The sequence below is a fragment of the Salvia splendens genome, chromosome 10 (assembly GCF_004379255.2).
Source record: "Salvia splendens isolate huo1 chromosome 10, SspV2, whole genome shotgun sequence".
Lineage (NCBI taxonomy): Eukaryota > Viridiplantae > Streptophyta > Magnoliopsida > Lamiales > Lamiaceae > Salvia > Salvia splendens.
In genome coordinates this window covers 14,441,760-14,462,288 of record NC_056041.1, presented here as the reverse complement: position 1 = coordinate 14,462,288, position 20,529 = coordinate 14,441,760, and the positions used below count along the sequence as shown (strand labels likewise).

Sequence of the window (20,529 nt, the reverse complement as noted above, 5' to 3'; positions counted from 1 at the left end):
TCTTAATATTACGCGTTAGATCTAAGGCATCAATGGACCAGATTGATTCTATAAAACTGGTTCCGTGTTGCATTATAGAAGGTGGTTGTGTGCATTACAGGGTTATTATTGTCATTTGACGGAAAAGGAACTGCCACATTTTGGTATCTACGAATAATGCACCACATGGTCACGAGTAATGCATATAATTGACTATATAATGCACAATATGTGAACTGTAATGCATACGAATAAGATGTACCATGTTATGATGTTTGACACACGTTTCTTGTTTCCCCTAAGGGTTTAATAAGCTTAGGGGCTAGGGTATAGTACGTAGACACGTATGTAATCTTCACATGGTCACGAGTAATGGATATAATTGACTATATAATGCACAATTTGTGAACTCAATGCATACAAACATGATGTGCTGTGTTATGATGTTTGACACATGTTTCTTGTTTCCCCTAAGGGTTTAATAAGCTTAGGGGCTAGGGTATAGTACGTACGCATTTATAACAAATTATAAAACGATACGAATAATTCACCAAATTGTCACGAGTAATGGATGTTATGAACTATATAATGCACAATATGTGAACTGCAATGCATACGAATACGATGTACCATGTTAGGATGTTTGACACACGTTTCTTATTTCCCCTAAGGGTTTAATAAGCTTAGGGGCTAGGGTATAGTACGTAGACATTACTAACAAATTGTTGTTATTGGAATATACGTATGTGCATTATTTGGTTTAGGTAGTGCATTATGTAGCTGTTAATTGTCATTATCTGAGTATATTATGCATTATTAGAGGTATTGTGTATATGGGTTAATCAGCGCAGTGAAGATTACATACGTGCATTTAGTAATGTGTACGTACTATACCCTAGCCCCTAAGCTTATTAAACCCTTAGGGGAAACAAGAAACATGTGTCAAACATCATAACATGGTACATCTTATTCGTATGCATTGCAGTTCACATATTGTACATTATATAGTTAATAACATACATTACTCGTGACAAGTTGGTGAATTATTCGTATCGTTATATAATTTGTTATTAATGCGTACGTACTATCCCCTAGCCCCTAAGCTTATTAAACCCTTAGGGGAAACAAGAAACGTGTGTCAAACATCATAACACATCACATCTTGTTCGTATGCATTGCAGTTCACAAATTGTGCATTATATAGGTAATTATATGCATTACTCGTTACCATGTGGTGCATTATTCGTAGCGGTTTCCAGTCATTATTATATTACTATTGTACCCTCATAATGCACAAAATAGGACAAATAATGCAACACGGGATTAATTACCCAATGTTGATCTTGACCGTCCATTTCTCTAATCTAATGGCTGATATTAAGAAGGAAAAAGGAGGAAATATAGGAAAAGGAAATGAATACATCCCTATATATATATATAGGATTGTGATCAATACTGAACCGCTCTTAAACCTTAAACGCCGAACAACATCATTACATGATAACATGAAGTTCATTATAATGAACTAATAACAAACATATAATGAACTTCAGATTTCTAAATTATGCATGATGATGTCATTGTTTTTAAATCTCAGAATCCCTATAATGAACTACAAATAAAGTTGTAATGAACTCCGCATTATTGTATAATGATGTGTTTGGCGTTTAGTGTTTAAAACTAGTTTGGTATATAATACAACCCTATATATATATATATATGATATCATTGTTTTAAAATCTCAGAATCCCTATAATGAACTTCATGTTATCATGTAATGATGTTGTTCGTCGTTTAAGGTTTAAGAGTGGTTCGTTATTGATCACAATATATATATATATATATATTCTTAGGGGTGAGCAAAAAAACCGGAAACTGAATATCCGAACCGAACCAAACTGATATTTTGAAATTCGGTTCGGTTTTTTCGGTTTTGAAAATAAATAAAAAATTCAGCTTTTCAGTTCGGGCGAAGAAAAAACCGAAAAACCGGATTATATATATATCTATTAATTTAATATATTATATTCTATATAATATATATTCTTTTAATATATTCTACTATATAATATATATTATATATAAATATTCTATTAGTATATATAAAATAAATAAATTATATATATATATATATATATATATAATATTTATTTTTTTCGGTTTTTCTCAGTTATTTCGGGTTTTTCAGTTTTTCGGTTTCGGTTTTCGGTTTTTGGGTTCGATTCGATTTGAATTTTGAACTAAATTCGATTTTTTGGTTTTGGTTCAGTTTTGGCAAAAATTGGAACTGAAACCCCAATGCACGCCCTTATATATTCTCTATTAGTATATATAAAATATAATAAATTACACACACACATACATATATATATATATATATATATATTAATACTATATTTTTTTTTTCAGTTTTTTGGTTTTTTCCGGTTTTGTTCGGGTTTTTTTGGTTTTTAAGTTCGGTTTTTGGTTTTTCGGTTTCGGTTTTTTAGGTTCGGTTCAGTTTGGATTTTGAACTAAATTCGATTTTTCAGTTTTGGTTCGTTTTGGCAAAAAACTGAACCGAAACCCGAATGCACACCCCTAAATTTCCTTCCTAGCTAGAGCAAAATAAAATTTTAATAAGTTAGAGTAAAACTTCATAAATGATTTTTAAATTATGCCATTTGCACATATATGGATACCGGATAAAATTGAAAACTATCTCCAGTGGTCAGTCACATAAGAGCACGCACAACGGTGGACGCCGGCCCCGCGTCCGTCCGTGCCAACGGCAAGGACGAGGCTCGCCGCCGCTGCGCACGCGCCGTGCCAGCGAGCAGGCGACGTGGCGGCACGCGATTGGGCAACGGCATAGCCGTTGCCTTTGAATATATATATATATATATATATCTATATATATATATATATTTAATTTTAAATAATGATAAAAAATAAAAAAATATATTTTTTCCAAATCCCAAAAATATGGCCGTTTTTTTGCCCGCTTTTCTGAATTTTTTTTCCCCAAAATCATCTATAAATACACACATTTATCATCCATTTATCACATCAAATCATCTCTCATTCATAATTCTCATACAAACTATCAATACATTCATCCCTCACTCAAAACCTCAAATGGATTTCACCCATCTTATGGCGGAAGCGGAGCGCGAAGAACAAAATACTACGAACAACATCATGCCGCTTACGAAGCATATGTCGCGGTGAATACCCCCGCTCCTCCTCCTCAACGAAATAGATCAACTCGCCGCTACATCCATCGTGACTGGCCACGAAAGGCTCGTTGCTGACTACTTTGCCGACCAGCCACTGTTTCCGGCTGATTACTTCAGGCGCCGTTTTCGCATGTCAAAGCGCTTGTTTATGCGAATTGTCAACACATTGTCCGCACGTGTTAAATTCTTCCAAACAGGACCAGATGCAGCCAGCCGACAAAGTATCACGCGGTTGCAGAAGTGTACGTGTGCCATCCGACAACTCGCTACTGGGCAAACGGCCGACATCTTCGACGAGTATTTGCATATCGGTGAGTCCACTGGAATCCTTTGTCTAAAGAATTTTTGCGAGGGCGTTCGTTCAGCTTTCGGGGATGAATTTCTTCGGGTACCCACCACCGATGATTGCCAACGGTTGCTTCGTCTTCACGAATCAGTCCATGGCTTTCCCGGAATGCTTGGCAGCATTGACTGCATGCATTGGAGGTGGAAGAATTTCCCGACTGCTTGGAGGGGGCAACACTTAAGCTGTCACAAAGGCGGCGGCCCAACACTTATCCTTGAAGCGGTCGCCGACTACCGTCTATGGATTTGGCTTGCATATTTCGGCGTTGCCGGATCCAACAACGACTTGAACGTGCTCTATTCGTCACCCATCTTCAATGATGTGATGAATGGTATAGCACCGGCGATTGACTTCACCGTCAACGGAACTACATACCACATGGATTACTATCTCGCCGATGGTATATACCCAAGGTGGTCGACTTTCATGAAGACGCTCAGCAACCCGCACGACCCGAGACGGGTTCTTTTTGCGCAGCGTCAAGAGTCTGTGCGGAAAGACATCGAAAGAGCCTTCGGGGTCCTTCAAGCCCGATTCAACATTGTGAAGGCCCCGGCTCGGCTGTGGTACGTGAATAATATAGCCGACATCATGTTCACGTGTATTATCTTACACAACATGATTATAGCCGACGAAGGGCCGAGGGCAGCTAGCTTCTACGACGAGGATGAAGCCGGAAGCTCAACAACGAGGTCTCCCCTACGCCGAGGTGAGCATACGACGGTTGGCCAGAGGATCGAGACAAGGCACACAATGCGCGATACTCGAACCCACATTCAACTACAAGAAGACCTAATCAAACACATGTGGGTGAAATTCGGCAACGAGTAGTGCTTTTTTAAATTTTTAGTATTTTAATTATGTAATTTTTAGGATTTTAATTATGTCGTTTTTATTTTATTTGTCATTTGTATCATTATTTAGGTTTTTTTTAATGACTTTTAGTATTATGGAAATGTTTTTGTTTAATTGAATTTTAAATTAATTGTGATCGTCCTTGCAGAAGAGCACAGCTGTGGGTGTTGTGCTCTTGCCAGAGAGCAGGCAGAAAAAGTGGGTCCACAACCGTGCCGCGGGCAAGAGAACGGTTGTGGATGCTCTAACGATTATGTTGGCCAGATGCATTTGCCTACTTGTCTACATTAAATATGTAAGGACACTTTAATTTTTATAACCAACTAGTATATTAATTATCTACCATAAATGCGTAATTATATTAGTAAATGATACAGTTGGGGGATTGAGATTTGAATGTGGATGCATGACACGACAATGTGGCACAAGGCAGACGCTTCACACGCGCCACAATGTGACTGACCTCAATAAACAATACAAAAACAGTATAGGATTTAACCAACAAAAAGTTTGATCATATAAAAATGAATGGAAGAAAATGGGTGGAGATTGTTTAGTCGAAGACCTCCCTGAAACGTATAGACCTTCTCTTAAAATAAAGAGAAGGTCTAAGACAACTTTGAGTCAAGTATTTTATTATTAATAAAATTTAAAACTAAAGACTAATAATTTATTATAAGCGCTGTTAATTAGTAAAACTAAATTAACATAAATAAAAATTGCATTTCTTATAAAAGAAAATGGTGAACAGTCTAATTCGTGTTGAGTCCAGTAACAACAAAGCCCACAGGACCTTCCAGTTTGGGCTCCTCTTTAGAGCACTCACAACGGTGAGCAACCCACCGTCCGTCCGTCCGTGCCGGCGGCACGGAGACGGTGTCCGTCGGTGCGCTCGCGCCGCTGACACGGCGCTGCTAGATGCATCGAGCACGTCCGTGCCTGTAGAAATTAAGAATTGGGATAGTTTCTGATATTATCCACACTGCATTGTACCTGTTTATGTAGGCTTTAGGAAGAGACTATACAAGGTAACAACACAAATAAGGTAAAACGTGTATAAAATCTTCCTAATTTCTTGTGATTGATTTCCTCTGATTTCTTCCTTGATTCCATATAATCTTCTCCTTGATTGTGCAGAATATTCTATATGATCTTCCAACACTCCCCCTCAAGTTAAGTGACGGGATTTCCGAAACTTAACTTGCTCAAAACTTCTTGAAAGTTCTTTGCAGATACGGCTTTGGTCAAGATGTCCGCTAGTTGGTCTTCGGACTTCACATATGGGATTTCTACTATCTTCTCTTCAAGGTTCTCATTTATGAAATGTCGATCAATCTCGACATGTTTGGTTCTATCGTGTTGCACGAGATTTTCTGAAATACTAATCGCGGCCTTATTGTCACAGAGTAATTTGCACGTCTTTTGTGATTCGAGGTTTAGTTCCTTCATTACCCTCCTAAGCCAAAGGATTTCAGTGAGTCCACTTTTGATGCCTCTGAATTGTGCTTCTGCACTTGATAGGGCCACTACTTTCTGCTTCTTGCTCCTCCAAGTGACCAAATTGCCACCCAAAAACGTGAAGTACCCTCCTGTCGACCGTCTATCAATCGGATTCCCTGCCCAATCTGCATCAGTGTATCCATGAATGTCGAGATGTCCATTTTTCTGGAATAGTACTCCATGTCCGGCGGTTCCCTTTAGGTAGCGCACTACTCTAAGTGCTGCCTCCCAATGTTCGTCCTGTGGGTTATGCATAAACTGACTAAGTACCGCAACTGCATATGCAATATCAGGCCGAGTGTGGGATAGATAGATGAGTTTCCCTACTAGCCTTTGGTATCTCCCCCGATCAATTGACGCTGCTCATTTGATTATTTGAAGGCCATGATTCTGCACCATGGGAGTATCTGCTGGTTTTCACTCGAGCATTCCTATTTCCGTCAAGAGGTCAAGAACATACTTTCGTTGACTAATGAAGATTCCTTTTCCAGATCTGAGCACTTCGATCCCAAGGAAATATTTGAGATCTCCTAGATTCTTCATCTCAAACTCTGTAGCCAAATGCCCCTTGAGATCGTTTATTTCCGCTGCATCATCCCCTGTAATGATCATATCATCCACATAAATTATCAGATAGGTGATCTTCTCTCCTCTCCATTTGATGAACTGGGTGTGATCTGAGTTACTCTGCTGATAGCCGTATCGTTTCATTACCTCCGTGAATCTCCCGAACCAAGCTCTCGGGGACTGCTTCAACCCATATAGAGTTTTCTTTAACTTGCATACCTTGCCTTGTCCAAATTCCTCTGTGAAGCCTGGTGGGGCCTCCATATAGATAGGATCCTTCAATTCTCCATAAAGAAATGCATTGTTGACGTCATACTGATGAAGTGGCCAGTCTTTGTTTGCTGCAACAGACAGTAAAACTCTTACAGTGTTCATTTTTGCGACTGGGGAGAATGTCTCTGAATAATCAACTCCCTGAGTCTGTGTGTATCCCTTTGCCACCAATCGAGCCTTGTATCGCTCAATGCTCCCATCTGGTCTCCGTTTAATTGTGAAGACCCATCTGCAGCCAACTGTATGTTTCCCATCGGGCAATGAGCCTACTTCCCAAGTACCGTTTCGTTTCAGTGCTCTCATTTCGAAGAGCATTGCCTCCCTCCAGTCCTTGATTTTGAAGGCTTCTTCAAAGGTTCTAGGAATCTCTTCTTCACACAGGGCTGCATGGAATGCCCTTGCCATTTTGGATATGTTGGCTTCGGCAAAGTTGGCCACAGAGTATCTGCTTTTCCTCCCTATCCGTTCCGGGGAGTATTTCTTGGGTGGAATTCCTCTCGTACTTCGTGGAGAAAGCACGTACTGCCCTGTGTCCTAATCAATAGTAGTATCTTCTTCATCTTCTACTTCTGTACCAAGTGAGTCAGGAATAATATCTGAACTTTCATGATTCGGACTAGATATTACCTCGGATTCCGTTACGGTTGGATCATAAGAACGCGGCAGAAGCGTTGTTGGGATCGTCTCTGCTGACGGGATCGGCTCAGGAATAGTGCCAGCTTGCTCTGTTGGATCCGAATCAAAGTTACTTGGCACATACCACAGAAGGGAGTCATTTTCTTGGGTCTCCCCCTGTCTCACACTCTCCCCCTGAGTCCCAAGGTGGTAGAAGAATTCGGTTTCAAGGAAGTTGCAGTTCATGGTGGTAATAACCCGTTTGGTTTTGGGTCATAACATCTATAGCCCTTCTGGTTAATTCCATATCCCATAAAAACGCACTTAATTGCACACGAGGAAAATTTGTTTCTTTCATGCTTGGGGACGTGGACATAAACAGAACAACCAAAGGTTTTTGGTGGTAAGGATAAGGCTGAGGAAATTTTGGTTAAGGTAGAAAGGTGATCTAGATAGGTTTTTCGGTTTAGTATTTTTGTGGGAAGTCGATTGAGAAGGTAAACTGAGGTGGCTACGGCTTCAGGCCAAAACGATGGGGGTACTTTTGAGTCAAATAGGAGGGCTCGGGTCATTTCAAGGATGATTCGATTTTTCCGTTCTGCTACCCCGTTTTGTTCTGGTGTGTGGGAACAAGATGTCTGGTGTACTAACCCATTTTCGTCAAAATATTTTGTCATGGAACTGTTTAAAAATCCCCCTTCCCCCCATTATCAGATCGTAGAATTTTGACAGACGTCTGAAATTGAGTTTGAACCATTTTATAAAAACGCATGAATTTGTCATATACTTCAGATTTATGTTTCATAAAATAAACCCAAGTAGCTCTACTGCAATCATCAACAAATATCACAAAGTATTTAAAACCAAAACTAGTTCCTATAGGCGCTGGGCCCCACACATTAGAATGAATCAGGGAAAAAACAGTGTCAACACGAGTATCATTTGGTTTAAACGAGTTTCGGTGGCTATTGGCCAAAACACATGCTTCACAAGAGAAGTTTTTAGGAACAAAAAGTTTAGGAAATAAGGATTTCAAATAACCCAGAGAGGTATGGCCCATCCGACGGTGCCAGAGCCAAGTATCTTGATTAGTGGATCCGTGAGCAAGCATCGCCGCACCATCTCGTCAAGTAATCTCATCCACAAAGTAGAGCCCACGATGCTCAGTGCCACGTCCAATAATCTTCCCCGTCCGGATATCCTGTAACATACAGAAGTTTGGGTGCATCAGCAGAGAACAATTTAAATCCTTAGTCATATGACTAATTGACATTAACTTCTGAGATAATCTAGGCACATAGAGGCAATTGGGAATATGAACATTAGGAAAATTTTCTATAGTTCCCGCCCCTTCAACTGGTGTTACCCCTCCATTTGCAGTTTTTATATGCGACTTAGGAGTCTTATGAATTTCCAAAAAATCATTTTTGTCGTATGACATAGTGTCGGTCACCCCACAGTCAAAGATCCATCCCGTGTCATTAACTATATCACAATCTTGGGCCTCAAATGCATATGATGAATTCTCTAAGGGTGCAAAGGAGTTTTTGCAAATAATGGGGTCATTTCTGCAATTATCAAGAGGCTGGGGGCGATTTCTAAAATAATTATCAGGATGGGGTGTTTTCCATAATACTTAAAATGTGTGGACTTAATAGCAAGATCAGGTTTATTAGGGTTAGGGCATGAAATCCCCAACCCTTTACCTCCAACTTCACCGCCGACGTCTAATCTGAAAGAGACGATCATCGCCTCTGCTGTCTTCCCCCCACCGCCGCTGTTCTCGCCTCGCCCGCCACCGCCGGTTGGGAGACCACCGGTATCTGGTCTCTTCTCCTGGAAAGCCGCCAACTCTTGGCTTCCCTCCGTCTGGTTTCGGCCTCCGCCATTAGTTCTGATGGCGACTTTAGCCTTACCGGCTTTCTCTTCCTTCCACCACTCTGGATACCCCACTAATTGGAAGCATGTTTCCTTTGTATGCTTGTGCATTCCACAGTGGGAGCACCAGAGTTTGGATCTGTCTGGTCTGTTGTTTCCCCGACGGTTGGCGGCGGAGCGTGGCATCGGTGGTTGTTCTCTGTTTTGCGGCTGTGATGGGCGGTACTCTCGAGCCCCAAATCCGAATCCGACCCCCGATGATGTCTCATTTCCGAAGGTGATGGAGGTCGAATCGGATGCCGGCGACATGATCTTGAGTCGAGCCGCATCCCGTTTCACCCATCCATACGCTACGTCGGCTGAGGGGTAGGGATCCTCCTTGAGGATCTCGCGACGGATCCAGTCGTACTTCTCGTTCAATCCGGTGAGAAATTTGAATAATCGTAGTTCGGATTTGATGTCCCGGTATTGCTCTATTCCTTTGTCACAACAATTAACTGTCTTGTGTGGGCATCGATCGATGTCGATCCATAGCCGTGGAGTCTGCTCCAGTAAGCCTCCAATGTTGAATCTCCTTGTATAATTCTGCTCGCCTTGTCTCACAGGTCATATATGAGATACGAGTCCGCCGAGTTTGCAAAAGTTACGACGAGTGTATCCCACAGTGCCTTCGCCGTTTGGTGATGTGCGAAATCGGCGATGATGTTGGTTTCCATCTTGTCAATAATCCAGGAGAAGATTATTAGGTCTATCTCCTCCCAATCGAAATATCCTTTCTCCCCCGGTTGTGGTGGAGACGAGACTCCTGATATGTGGCGGTAGACTCCTCGGCCGCCTATGGACACTTTCATTAATCGTGCCCACAGTGAATAGTTTGAGCCATTCAGTTTGAAGGCTACGGTAACACTCTTGCTTGATCTGATTTTCTCGGCAACCGGTTCGGTTGTTTCTGGTTTGTCGTCTGCCATTTTTCTGGCTGGGTTGTTCTTCTCGCCGTTTCGGTCGAGAGAGGTATATTTTTGGGGGCTATGATGAAGGTTTTCTGAGCCTAACCTGCTCGGATGCCATGTAGAATTTAAGAATTGGGATAATTTCTGATATTATTCACACTGCATTGTACATGTTTATGTAGGCTTTAGGAAGAGACTATACAAGGTAACAACACAAATAAGGTAAAACGTGTATAAAATCTTCCTAATTTCTTGTGATTGATTTCCTCTGATTTCTTCCTTGATTCCATATAATCTTCTCCTTGATTGTGCAGAATATTCTATGTGATCTTCCAACAGTGCCAACGAGCAGGCGACGTGGCAGCGTGTGATTGGCCAACGGCATATCCGTTGGAAATTTTATTTATTTTTTAAAAAAAATCGAAAATAATACACAAAAATTAAAAAATATATTTTCCCAATCCCATAAAAATGCCCATTTTTTTGCCCGTTTTTCTGTAATTTTTTTATTTTTTGATTTTTTATTTCCCCAAAATTATCTATAAATACACACATTCATCATCCATTCTTCACATCAAATCATCTCTCATACATCTCTCATTCATATTTTTCATACAACTTATCTACACCTTCATCTCTTACTCAAAACCTCAAATGGATTTCACCCATCTCATTGCGGAAGCGGAGCGCGAAGAACAAAAATACTACGAACAACATCGTGCCGCTTATGAAGCATATGTCGCAGCGAATACCCCCGCCCCCTCCTCCTCACGAAAGGCTCGTTGCCGACTATTTTGCCGACCGCCGCGGTTTCCAGCAGATTACTTTAGGCGTCGTTTTCGCATGTCAAAGCGCTTGTTTATGCGTATTGTCAACACATTGTCCGCCCGTGTTGAATTCTTCCAAACAGGTCCAGATGCAGCCGGTCGGCAAAGCATCTCGGCGTTGCAGAAGTGTACGTGTGTCATCCGACAACTCTCTACTAGGCAAATGGTCGACCTCTTCGACGAGTAGTTGCATGTCGGTGAGTCCACTGGAATCCTTTGTCTGAAATTTTTTTGCGAGGGCATTCGTACAGCTTTTAGTGATGAATTCCTTCGGGCACCCACCACCGATGATTGCCAACGGTTGCTTCGTCTTCACGAATCAGTTCATGGCTTTCCCGGAATGCTTGGCAGCATTGACTGCATGCGTTGGAGATGGAAGAATTTCCCGACTTCTTGGAGGGGGCAACACTTAAGCGGCCACAAAGGCGGCGGCCCAACACTTATCCTTGAAGCGGTCGCCGACTACAACCTATGGATTTGGCATGCATATTTCGGTGTTGCCGGATCCAACAACGACTTGAACGTGCGCTATTCTTCACCCCTCTACAATGATGTGTTGAATGGTGTAGCACCGGCGATTGACTTCACCGTCAACGGAAATATATACCACATGGGTTACTATCTCGCCGATGGTATCTACCCAAGGTGGTCGACTTTCGTGAAGACGCTCAGCAACCCGCAAGACCCGAGACGGGTTCTTTTTGTGCAGCGTCAAGAGTACGCGCGGAAAGACGTCCTTCAAGCCCGATTCAACATTGTGAAGGCCCCGGCTCGGCTGTGGTACGTGAATAATATCGCCGACATCATGTACACGTGTATTATCTTACACAACATGATTATAGCCGACGAAGGACCGAGGGCGGCTAGCTTCTACCACGAGAATGAAGCCGGAAGCCCAACCGCGAAGTCTCCCCCATGCCGAGGTGTGCATACGACGGTGGGTAAGAGGATCGAAACAAGGCACAATGCGCGATACCGGAACCCACGTTGAGCTACAAGAAGACCTAACCAAACACATGTGGACGAAATTCGGCAACGAGTAGTGGGTCTTTTTAATTTTACGAATTTAATTATGTAATTTTTAATTTTTAGGAGTTTAATTATGAAAATTTTAATTTTTAGGATTTTAATTATGTAATTTTTAATGTATTTTGTAATATTATTCCGGGTAGGTGTAATGTATTTTAATTTTATGGAAATATTTTTATTTAAATTGAATAATGGAATGGTGGGACCCTTGTGCTCATCCTTGCGGAATAGCACACCTGTGGGTGTTGTGCTCTTTCCTAAGAGCACGCAGAAAAAGTGGCGTCGGGCCCACAACCGTGAAGAGCACGGTTGTGGGTGCTCTTAGTCTCGATATGCAATAGAATTTCCGTTCTCGCAAAAATCGGATATGAGAAAAATTCTACTCTGAATTTATCAATTCTATTAATTGAGATTTATTTACTAGTAAAAATGACACCAAATTTATAGAAAAAATATATTTATCCTAATCAAAGTATAAAATAACACTTGATGATAAGTATAAAATGAAGGTTTCCAACTTGAGGCTAAGGGATAAGGGATATGCTACCCCGATGGTTTCCAACTTGAGGTTATCAAAAAATGAAGATCACCCTACTGCTGATGGTACTCTTTATCGAAGTGTTGTGGGAGCATTGCAATATGCAACCATCACTCGACCAGAAATCGCATTTTGCGTGAATAAGGTTAGCCAATTCATGACATGCCCTCTTGACACACTAGAAGGTAGTGAAGAGAATTCTCAGGTATCTTGCTGGCACTCTGGATTATGGTCTCAATATACGCAAAACCGACAGCAATATCACAGCATTTTCGGACTCGGATTGGGCCGCTGATCTTGATGATAGGAGGTCAATATCTGGATATTGCACTTACTATGGAAGCAACCTGATATCTTGGTGTTCAAAGAAGTAAGATGTTGTGTCTCGATCGAGCACTAAGGCAGAATACCGTAGTTTGGCACTAGTTGTTTCTGAAGTCAGCTGGATGGACTCACTTCTTACTGAATTGAAACTCGGGCCGAAAGTCACTCCAGTTGTTTGGGTCGACAATCTCAGCACCATTGCTCTAGCAAGCAACCATATTCTTCACGCCAGAACTAAGCACATAGAGTTGGATATCCACTTCGTCCGAGATAAAGTATCAGCGAAGAAAATTGATCTTAGACATGTTCTTACCAGTGATCAGATTGCGGACATATTCACCAAGCCTCTTAGCTATCAATTCATGACATGCCCAGAAATCGACCAGAAATCGCATTTTGCGTGAATAAGGTTAGCCAATTCATGACATGCCCTCTTGACACACTAGAAGGTAGTGAAGAGAATTCTCAGGTATCTTGCTGGCACTCTGGATTATGGTCTCAATATACGCAAAATCGACAGCAATATCACAGCATTTTCAGACTCGGATTGGGCCGCTGATCTTGATGATAGGAGGTCAATATCTGGATATTGCACTTACTATGGAAGCAACCTGATATCTTGGTGTTCAAAGAAGTAAGATGTTGTGTCTCGATCGAGCACTAAGGCAGAATACCGTAGTTTGGCACTAGTTGTTTCTGAAGTCAGCTGGATGGACTCACTTCTTACTGAATTGAAACTCGGGCCGAAAGTCACTCCAGTTGTTTGGGTCGACAATCTCAGCACCATTGCTCTAGCAAGCAACCATATTCTTCACGCCAGAACTAAGCACATAGAGTTGGATATCCACTTCGTCCGAGATAAAGTATCAGCGAAGCAAATTGATCTTAGACATGTTCTTACCAGTGATCAGATTGCGGACATATTCACCAAGCCTCTTAGCTATCAATTCTTCTCGAGGCTAAGGAACAAACTAAACATTTGTCCATTATCCTCGCTCAAATTGAGGGGAAGTGTTAGCTTGCTCCCTCAATCCCCTAGTGAGCTTCAGAGAGATAAATCTTGGTGCAGTGAAATAAGTGTGTGTGAGCCGACTTTGAATGGTGGAGCTGTGCACTTGATATGCAAAGATAATATTGGGAATAAAGGTGGTGTACTTCCACATTCCAGCTGGAGCAATCTCGTAGCATGTGGAGGATGATTCCGAATATTCGTACATGCACGTGTTGTTAGAAGTGAGAGTGATCAAGCCGTTGCTAACAAAGTTGATCAAGTCACTACATGTCGAGTTGATCAAGCTACTGCTCACAAAGTTGATCAAGCCGTTGGATGCCATGTTGATCAAGCTGTTGATCAAGTCGCAGCATGCAGAGTTGATCAGGCTGCTGCGCACAATGCTGAGGTTGTTGGGCATGGTTATCGGTACATGGCGACGAAGCGAGAAGCACGTGATAAACAAACCAAGGCCGTTGCGCTAAAATAACCAATCCGAGAGCTCGCACGAGTTACAGCTGTGATTGAGCCGAGCACGCCAGCTAAGGTGGAGGACCACCGTTATACTTGGAGAGACGTGTTGCTCAATGGAATAAAGAAGAGAGAGACTTTGTAGAGTTAGTTAAAGTAGATTGGAGAGTTTGTTAAAGTAGATTAGTACAATGTTCTGGATGGTTCGAATCAAGAATATATGTATTGTATCTGGTTACTTTCAATGTAATGAAAACACATATGAAGTGTTCTTGTTGAAAATACACCATGTTGTTATCATCTTTCTACTTTATGCTCCATTTGGTTTCCTTTCATGGTATGAGAGCAGGATTTGTATGATCCTGACTCTTCACCTCAAATAGCTTAGCATTAAATTTCAGATCTGAAATGGCTGAAACTAATGAGGCCATACCAGTGGCAACATTACCACCTATTTTCTCCCAACTTCCTCCAATTTCAGTCAAGCTCACTGATGGAAATTTCCTCATGTGGCAGCAACAGGTTGATGGCAGGTCGTGATGAAGAGACGATGGTGCCTAATCCAGCATACATAAGCTGGCAGAGACAAGATAGGAGGGTGGCTGGATGGCTTCTTTCTTCCTTATCAGAGAGTGCTCTTACCTTGGTGGCAGGACTGAGGTCAGCAAGAGACATATGGAGTGCTCTGAAAACTAACTATGCAAGCCGCTCCACAACCAAAGTGATGCAATATAGACAACAAATGCAAAACTTGAAGAAAGAGGAAATGTCAATGACTATTTTCTCAGTAAAATGAGAACTTATTTTGATCTGTTGTGTTCCGTTGGTTGCAGGATTTCTGAGGCAGAGCCGGTTCTCCACATTCTAGGTGGCATTGGACAAGATTATGATCCAGCGGTTTGTGCAATCACCTCCAGAACAGATCCATGGAGCCTAGGTGACGTGAGTGCCTTCTTGCTCAGCTTTGAGTCAAGGATGAAGTCAACCAGAAGCAACTCCACCAACACAGATGGATCTTAGCCCACCTTAAACCTGGTGCAACAACATCCTATCCAGAAGAGATAGAGTCACGACCGCACTTTGCTAATGATAGCAAAAGCTGGAAAATCCATGACTAATAAGCGGAATTAACGAAACGAGGAAAGAACTCAAGGAACTTGCCGAAAGGCCAATCAATTGATACCACAAATTAGAAGCCAAGTATTTGATTACAAGATCTCAAAATAGAATGATTCATTATATCAACTAAATCAGAGTTCGAAAGTGGGACTTTGAAATTCTCACTTGACAAAAGTACAGCGGAATAGGTCCTTACTAAACGACTTCATGTATGAAGACACGAATCGTAGAGAAATCCACTTGATTATTTAATAGCATCGACTCCGATCAATATTCCTTCCTCTTGACGTTCAACCTGCACATTTATAAATACATGCAGGGCTGAGTACAGGAGTACTCAGTGGACACGTGCCGAAAACAAAACATACATATATAAGTTGTCATCCATCAACAGTATCACACATGGGTTTTTCTTAAAAAGGCCCGAGCATACTAGATTCCTTTGTGATCTTAAAAGTCCGACTGCAGTCTAAGTTCTTGGTGTATCCTGCCATGTCTGAGAATCTAGTGTTCCGTGAAGGTGGCCACCTTCAACGAACACCCTCGCCGGCCAACCTCTACAGGATGGCTCACGGCTCTTGTGCACATTATTCCGAATAGGATTTGCAGTCCTATTGGGAACCGAATTCGTTACCAAACTTTTGGCATCGCCAAACTCTTGGCATATAGCCCTATCAGACAAGTCTCGAAAACAAACATTTTATGGCATGACAACAACTTTTAAAATAAATCACTTCTCCATTTTGAGAAAAGATGATATTTCGTAACTTCAAAATATTTGCTTTATATCCACACTATAGTGCTGGATATTTAAAGAAAGCTCACTTGGTATGCTTATCTCCGATTAAAAATCCTCATTTGGCCTCACTTGCCCTTGAATAAACTCACCTTTAGAAATAAATAGGGTAACACGCTAATTAGTACTTGAACTATTTTTCTGAAAAAAAATGCATGCATCCTTTAGGATAGCACATACGTCTTAGTCTCGACTTTTATAGGATTTTTCTTAAGGCCGCCCATGGCGTCGCGGGGCGACCCCGGTCGGCCCTTCGCTTCCCAACTTTAATATTTCCGAATTCCGGGAACTTGATAATTTTATTTGGAAATTTAATTCCTCATTTTTCTAGCTCCAAGCATAAAATAATTCTCGGCCCATGTATAAATTAATCCCCTTGGTCCAACTATTAAATCCTCTATTCCTTGGCCCAATCACAATTTTAGAATAGAATGGCCCATATTCATAATTTGCTCATTGGCCCAACTTACCAATTTAATTGGGGCCCAAAACCATTAATTAAATTGGAGCCAACCCCCTTCCATCGTTATCTCTCTCCTCTCACATTTCTATCTCCCAATTCCAAATTTGGGACTCTCAAAATCGATCGAGCACAGCGGCAGTTCCTCCTCCGCCTCGGCACGTCGCCAACTCCGGCGAGAATCATTCACCGCCGTCCACGCCGCTCGCTGCATGTCTCGCCGTTCGCCGCTCACTCCCTCCGTCGAACGCCCTCCTCCGGAGAGTGCTCCCCTCTCGGCGGAGTCACAATTTGAGGGGAAAGGCGTCGCCTTTCCCTTCGTCTCCCTCTCCGCCGCGCGTGGACAGCCGGTCCTTGTAGCGATACTCGGGGTTCCGTCGGTGCCCGCTCTTCTCCGGACAGCCGTGGGTCTCGGCCTAAGCTAAGTCCTCTCCCCCCTTTCCCCCATTGTTTCACCGTTATTGAGTTATGGCAGCGGCTATGTGTAATTTATCAATTGATCAAATGAAAGCTATTTGACTTGTGGGGTTGATTGTGAGGGCTCGGGAGGGAGCTTGATGTCTCAACTTGTGGTTCACTGCTTGTCCGAAATATTGGCATCCGGTTGTTATGTTGTGATTTTCTAGTTCTTCCGTTACCACCGTTGATGAGGCTCCACCTATGGTGATTGCTTTTGTTACTGTGGTGTATCCTATTGAGTTTCTATGTTCTTGGCTATGTGTTGTGGTTGATCTACATGATGCAATACATATATGGTGTTGAGGTGATTACCTCGCTTGGGATTCCTCTCGGTATGGGCTGATCCTTGCTTCAAGGTTTTCCCCTTGCTCCTCCTCCACTCCTTGCTGCACTCCTTGAGTTTGAGTGAATTATGGTGTCGAATGGTGGGAGAGGAGAAGGGAGTTGAGGGCTGTTTATATACGTGCCTTGAGCCTTGTCATTTTGCCTGAAATCCTTGGAAAGTGGTATGCTATTTCGGGTTAAAACTCAGCTTGCTTTTGAGCTTTGTGATATTGTGGTTCACTCCAAAATGGTATAAGTTCTGGGGCTGCTCCCTTGGCAACTTCCTTACTTCCTCGGCTCTTATGGAGGGACAAAGCAGTTTCTCTATTTGTGCTTGTTGCTGAGATCATGAGACTTTTGTTCAAAATGGTTCTATTTCCATTTTGTAAGATCCTTGGCAGCCCCAAATCGTCCCTATGGGCAGCCTGTGTGTTGCTTACTCCAAGACCTTGCCCTCTTTTATCATGTCTCATTCTCTCATGCTTTATTGTTCTTTGACCTCATTCTATTTTTTTGTGTAATCTCTTTCGCAGGGGTGGCTGTCCAAGGGTGTCTTGGTTGGCGGTTTGGAGTCTTGTGGTTGTGGAAACGAGGAAGAAGAAAGGAGAAAGAGGTAGGGAAGAAGATCTTTGGTCCTTTTTGATCTTATTCCTATTTTCGCACAACACCTAGTATTAGGCCTTTACACTCTTAGAGTAGCATGTTGTTTCTTTCTTAATTTATGCAATAGGGAGGGGTCTACTTATCATAAAGCTTATAGGTCCGGATGTAGCATTTGAATGCATGTGTTGAGGTGTAGTACGTGTACTCCCTATTGCCTCTATATAAATCGAGCAGCAAGTGTGCTTTTCTTTCTTTCATTTTCCTTTCACAAGTACTTCATTAACAATCTCTCTTGTATCAACAAAAGTTCTCACGCTTTATTTCAAAAGCTCGTATTTTCAAAAGTTCAACAATTACACGGTTTCTAAAGGAAATTAATTATGCTAATAAATCTGATTTATCTAAAAGAAAGGAACGAAATTCCGGGGCGTCACATATAGCCTCAGATCTTCAATAACAGCAGATCTGAGCAAGGAAGTGGAAGAGGATTTGGAGGAAGATTTCATAGGGGAGGCAGAGGTGGAAGAGGCCTTGGCAGAGGAAGCAACAAGATCATTTGTCAATTGTGTGAAAAGCCTGGACATTCTGCAGCAAAATGTTGGCATCGATTTGAGCAGAATTATACTCCACCTCAAGTGCAATTCAGAGGAAGCTCAGCACACCAACAGAATCAAGGATCTTTCAATCCCTCAGCACATCTGGTTTAATTAGTGCCCAGATCTCCATCGGGTTCATTCTCTGTTGGGACTCCCTCTGAATTTAGCTATGCCTCAAATGCTTCTTCAAGCCGGTATCCTGACTCAGGAGCAACACATCATGTTTCTAATGATTTGAGCAACCTCAACTTGAGCAATGAGTATACTGGAGGTAAGAATCTATTGCTTGGAAATGGATCTGTTGTTGATATTAAAAATATTGGTGAAAGTGTTATTAAATCTCACTCAGCTAAATCTTCCAGAAAACTATACCTTAAGAGCCTTTTACATGTGCCTAGCATAACTAGAAATTTTTTGAGTGTTTCTAAATTTGCTCAAGACAATTCTGTCTTTTTTTAGTTTCATCCAAATTTTTACCTTGTTAAGGACCTGAGCACCAAGGAAGTTGTCCTCAAAGGAACGCTTGAAAGAGGCCTATATCATTTCTTAGTAGATCACTCTCCAATCAAGCGAGGCAAAGTCCCCATTTCCTATTCCAGTTCAGACATTCCAGCTGTTCACTCCTTGAGTTTGTCCAACTCTTCTTCCAGCAGCAGTTCTGATCATGTTTCTAGCTTAGATTTGTCTCGATGGCATAATAGACTAGGACATCCTACTTTAGATATTGTCAAACTTGCTCTCAACAGATGTAATATCCCTTTTAATGCAATGAAAGCTTCTGCACTTTGTTACCCTTGCTGTGTCTCTAAATCACATAAACTGTCATATCATCAATCACTTTCTCAACACAATGCACCTCTTGATCTTGTGCATAGTGACCTTTGGGGACCTCTCCTGTCAAGTCTAGAAATGGTTTTTCTTACTATGTTTCATTCATTGATCACTACTCTAGGTTCACTTGGATTTATCTTCTTAGGAACAAGAGTGATCTTGCTATAGTCTTCAGAGAGTATAAAGCAATGAGTGAGAATCTTTTGGGATCAAAAATCAAAATTCTTTAATCTGATTGGGGAGGTGAGTTTCAAGGGCTTGTTCCTTACCTGAGAGAGAGTGGGATAATCCATCGAGTGTCTTGTCCATACACCCCGCAGCAAAATGGCCTTGCAGAGAGGAAGCATAGGCACATTGTAGAAACTGGCTTGGCCTTGTTAGCTCACTCCTTCCTTCCTCAACGATTCTGGGATGACTTATTTGTAACTGCAGTACACTTGATCAATCTTATGCCATCCAGAGTGATCAACAATATCTCACCTCATGAAGCCCTCTTTCACACCAAGCCAGAATACACATCCCTGAAAGTCTTTGGTTGTTTGTGCTTTCCCCATACTAGACCCTATAACAAGCATAAGCTTCATTTTAGGTCTGTTAAGGGAACTTTTCATGGATATAGTCTATCTCACAAATGATATAAAGTACTGCTTCCAGATGGGAAGGTCATTGTGACTAGAGATGTCATATTTGATGAGTCTGTATTTCCATATCAATCTTCTTCTTCTTCCTCTTCTTCTTCTTGTTGTGATCATTGTCATTCATTTTCTGTTATCACTCCTACAATTTCCCCTCGCACTGAGAACGTTTCATCAGTTTCTCCACAGTCTGTGCCACACTCGGACAGTGATTCATCTCCACCAGGTCAGCCTAGTCCCATTCTTCAGCTGCATGACTCACCTGACTCTCACATATCTGAACCTCCTTCAACATCTGATCCAGCCCCATCATCCACTCAGCCTACACACTCTATGACTACAAGG

The 20,529-nt window shown here is 41.8% G+C and overlaps 1 long non-coding RNA gene across 2 annotated transcripts; it reads left to right on the top strand.

Annotated features, from left to right (window-relative positions):
- Positions 1–16,668: 16,668 nt before the first annotated feature.
- On the top strand, positions 16,669–19,509 carry LOC121752179. 2 transcript variants are annotated; one of them, XR_006040275.1, is made up of 3 exons: positions 16,669–18,132; positions 18,535–18,989; positions 19,205–19,509. It is a non-coding gene; the product is annotated as an uncharacterized LOC121752179 (long non-coding RNA). The 2 variants fall into 2 exon arrangements; XR_006040274.1 differs by having other exon boundaries at positions 18,531–18,989.
- The last annotated feature ends 1,020 nt before the right edge of the window (positions 19,510–20,529 follow it).